Consider the following 4,890-nt stretch of genomic DNA (forward strand, 5'->3'; position numbering starts at 1 on the left):
GTTCCATTCTTCAAGTACTTGGGTGTGTTGTAAGACTGTTTATAGTAGTCAATATAAATTATTGTTAGACCAACGTGCAGCATTTTAAGGAACTTCAGTTGCATTTCATGATCTAAGCCACGGTTTGAGGCCACGCTGAGGAGGTCTAAAACATTCAATATAAAAGAAGAAAAGCAGTGCATTATTCCTCCATGAAAGAGTGGATCTGCTTCATTTCTGAGGTTATAAATTACATCATGACTGTATTAATAAGTTGCAGTGTTTAAAAGTACACCTTCACGATTGATCCTTTCTCATTCAATTCTGTAATACATAATAACCCATTCATATCGTTTGAATCCTACGTGCTTTTTCCATATTTCTCTCTTCCTTTATTCTCTCTGGTGCATGTGATCCCTCCCCCAAACCAAGCCCTTCCTCATTTTTATTGTCCCTTTATTCCTCCATCACATGCATCATCCTCTTTTTCTATTTCTGTACCACCATGCTTTGCTCATTCTCCTCACCGTTCTTTCTGTTGCTGTAATCCTTTTTCTGCAGAGCTTTAATCTCCACCTATATGAGGCAAGAGGCTGCAGGCCTTTCTGATGGCCGTTGGATAACTCCTTACGTGTGTGCAGGAAAGTCTGGAACGGGGTGCGTGTGGGTCTGAAGTCTTGTGTGTTCAGTTTTTATGATGTTTTAGCCCCACAGCACATATTTCCCTTGTAGATGCTTAAGCTAAAACACAGCTTGTTGCTTGGTTTGTCTGTGTTGAAGCTAAGGACACATAATCTGTCCACAACGCAACATTCCTCACAGATTTCCATGTTTGGATTTTGTACTTTCAGAAAGAAAAATATTGGAAGAAATCTTTCCTTTATTTCTAACTTTACTGATCTCTGGACACTTTCTCTAATATTGTGCTGATCAGAAATAAAGCAATCAACATGGCTTCATATTCAAAGATTGTTCATTCATCTCATGATTGAGCCAAACAGAACCCTACCCTAAACAGAAAATGTTAAACATGTCATCCTAAAACAGCAAAATTACAAACTGATAATCAATGCACCTGCTCCTCAGAGGTCAAGGTTCCCCCTGAGCCTAGCAGAGAGACAAGGTCGAAATCAGCTCCTCCTACCTGCTGAGGTTCTGGGGTTCCATGAAGGTGGCCCACTCTTTTATTTCTGTTGCAGTCGTGTTCTGGTGTTGAAGATGTGAATAAGTCCTAAAGGGTTCCTGTGACCCCTACCCTATCTTCGTCTTCACTTTCCTCAATACCTGTTCTTTATTTTTACACAGTGGTCATCACAAAGTCCTGATGTTAGACCCATAGAAAGTACGTGGCCTACAAACCTGCCCCAGTTACACCAGTTCTGTAAGGAGAATTAAGCCAAATATTCAGCAAACTACTGTGAGAAGCTTGTGAGGGAAACCCAAACAATCTAACTGATGGAAGATGAAAATTCAATTCAACAAAATAATGAGGAAATGTATGTAAAATTTCTGAATTTCAAGAAAGTTTAAAAAAATATCTAAAGAAAAAATATCTTCCTCAAAATCTGGCATTTAGTAAATGGAAATAATTGTTCTAATCCTAACTGACCTGAATCAGGAAACCTGTGGTGTGATTTAAGGTCAGAGAGTGAAAACAAGAAAGCTAGAATAATTCTAATTAAAATGGCAGATGGCCTCCATTCAATCTGAACGAGCTTCAGCTTTTAGGCAGAGAAAGTAGGGGGGAGGTTGGTTGTGGCATTAAGCATTAACTCAGCGAAGCTGAATGCATGCCAAACTTTTCAGATTTCTATTTGTAAACAAAGAAATTAAAGCCATATTTCCTTTTCTGTTTGCTCCATTATGTTCATTGTGTTGGTGTATTCCATAGGTCACAGATTAGCGGACCAGGGTCCGGACTCGGACCCACGTGCCGTCCAATCCGGACCCAACCTGATTTTAAACATTTATACAGGGGTTGGACAATGAAACTGAAACACCTGGTTTTAGACCACAATAATTTATTAGTATGGTGTAGGGCCTCCTTTTGCGGCCAATACAGCGTCAATTCGTCTTGGGAATGACATATACAAGTCCTGCACAGTGGTCAGAGGGATTTTAAGCCATTCTTTTTGCAGGATAGTGGCCAGGTCACTACGTGATACTGGTGGAGGAAAACGTTTCCTGACTCGCTCCTCCAAAACACCCCAAAGTGGCTCAATAATATTTAGATCTGGTGACTGTGCAGGCCATGGGAGATGTTCAACTTCACTTTCATGTTCATCAAACCAATCTTTCACCAGTCTTGCTGTGTGTATTGGTGCATTGTCATCCTGATACACGGCACCGCCTTCAGGATACAATGTTTGAACCATTGGATGCACATGGTCCTCAAGAATGGTTCGGTAGTCCTTGGCAGTGACGCGCCCATCTAGCACAAGTATTGGGCCAAGGGAATGCCATGATATGGCAGCCCAAACCATCACTGATCCACCCCCATGCTTCACTCTGGGCATGCAACAGTCTGGGTGGTACGCTTCTTTGGGGCTTCTCCACACCGTAACTCTCCCGGATGTGGGGAAAACAGTAAAGGTGAACTCATCAGAGAACAATACATGTTTCACATTGTCCACAGCCCAAGATTTGCGCTCCTTGCACCATTAAAACCGACGTTTGGCATTGGCATGAGTGACCAAAAGTTTGGCTATTGCAGCCCGGCCGTGTATATTGACCCTGTGGAGCTCCTGACGGACAGTTCTGGTGGAAACAGGAGAGTTAAGGTGCACATTTAATTCTGCTGTGATTTGGGCAGCCGTGGTTTTATGTTTTTTGGATACAATCCAGGTTAGCACCCGAACATCCCTTTCAGACAGCTTCCTCTTGCGTCCACAGTTAATCCTGTTGGATGTGGTTCGTCCTTCTTGGTGGTATGCTGACATTACCCTGGATACCGTGTCTCTTGATACATCACAAAGACTTGCTGTCTTGATCACAGATGCGCCAGCAAGACATGCACCAACAATTTGTCCTCTTTTGAACTCTGGTATGTCACCCATAATGTTGTGTGCATTTCAATATTTTGAGCAAAACTGTGCTCTTACCCTGCTAATTGAACCTTCACACTCTGCTCTTACTGGTGCAATGTGCAATCAATGAAGACTGGCTACCAGGCTGGTCCAATTTAGCCATGAAACCTCCCACACTAAAATGACAGGTGTTTCAGTTTCATTGTCCAACCCCTGTACATTACTGCATGTTGTCCATTAGTGTCTAACTCGTGTTAACATAATGTAGCCCTCCGGAGCATCTGGCCCCGGGCTGCACAATGAGCTGCTTCACTTAAGGCTGCTACTGCTCCCCTAACCGCAAAGCATTTTCTCATTTACTATTTAGACATAAACATTTTATTACTGCCATGTCTGACTTTTGAACAGGCGCGACGGGCAGCTATGTAGGTCAGCGACATTCTGGTCCACACTCCCAGCCAGCTGGTGGCAGTAATGCACCACATCTTTGTATGCCAACCGCCAGAAAACGACAAAGAAGAAGCTCTGCAGGTCCTTCAACACGGGTTGTTAAGTTGCAGGGAGCTTATGCTTGCTGATAGTACAATGACTTGGCGCACAGATGAGTGAGTGAAAGAAGATGGCTTTATCAAAAAATACGTAAAGTGGAAAATTACACATTTAAAGATGAATGAACAGAAGCATACGGTCTCTTTAGCACAACACTGAGCATAGAGTGTTCACTGTGAGTACAGTGGATTCTGGGAAAACACAACAAGCCTTTCATGGACTGGAAAATGATCACAGAGTGCCTGGAAGCTGTGGCAGAAACACCTTAAGATGGAAAAGAAGGACAACAACTTGAGGAAAAGGTCAAGCCGATTGCCCTGCCTGCCACAAGCACAAGGAGAGCAGAACTGTTCTACCAAGATGTACAGACTTAAATTGGTATTTAAATTGGATTGCTCTTTTCTGTTCAGCAGATGATTTCATTGGCATATGAATAATTGAACAGTAGTAAAAAAAGAAATTGGTGTAAAATAAATGTTAAATAAAGATGAAAGATAATATGTTTGTTTTTTGATTTAAAATGTTCGGACCCCCAAGTGTTTGGATGAGGGAGGGAGTGGACCTCCTGCTATTTTAATTGGGGACCCCTGGTCTGTACCATAAAATCCTGTCTTTGCATAAGTAATATTACTGTTGACTATAACAATAACAGCACATTTAATTAATTGAATCCATTCTAACCCATGTTTGGGTTCTGATTCTGCCCTTTCCATTCTGTACCTCCTCATTGATGTGGCCCTGGTGATTCTGCCTCCTTGTCCTGGCCTATAAACAACCACTTGAGCTTCCAAAGTCTCCACAGGAAGAACAAGATAGGATGAAGAAACAGAAGTCATTCTTTGACTTGTCTTCTTTGCTCCTTGTGTTTGTCATTTTTAACATCTGCTCTTTGTAAGGCTGACCTTTCTCTGTGCTCTTCTTTCTGGACCTTGTTCTTCTTTCTGTCTTTGTTTGACACACTCAAACACAACGGAGTCCAGGCTGGACTTCTGGACCTCATTAGTTTTCCAATTAGCCGGCGTCATCTGTCAACTGTCCTCCCAGTTACTTTGAGCGCTCATGACACTGCAGCCATCTGTCTGTCCTAATTCATCTCACTGGGAACAGGTGGACTTCCTTTTTTTCCACTCCTGTGTGTTTTTGAGAAAAATAGCTGAAAGTTTTGTCTCTTTGAGAGTTTTTAGATAGCAAGACATGAAAACATTTTAAAAAGTTTTCATTTACCTCATTTTGTTAATGAACTTACCTACAAATAAACTCTCCTCCTGTAGCATTAAAATGAGATTACAGCAATATTTGTCATTTAATATGACACACATAGAGGGGCTTTCATTTT

Source organism: Girardinichthys multiradiatus, chromosome 23 (genome assembly GCF_021462225.1).
Source record: "Girardinichthys multiradiatus isolate DD_20200921_A chromosome 23, DD_fGirMul_XY1, whole genome shotgun sequence".
Lineage (NCBI taxonomy): Eukaryota > Metazoa > Chordata > Actinopteri > Cyprinodontiformes > Goodeidae > Girardinichthys > Girardinichthys multiradiatus.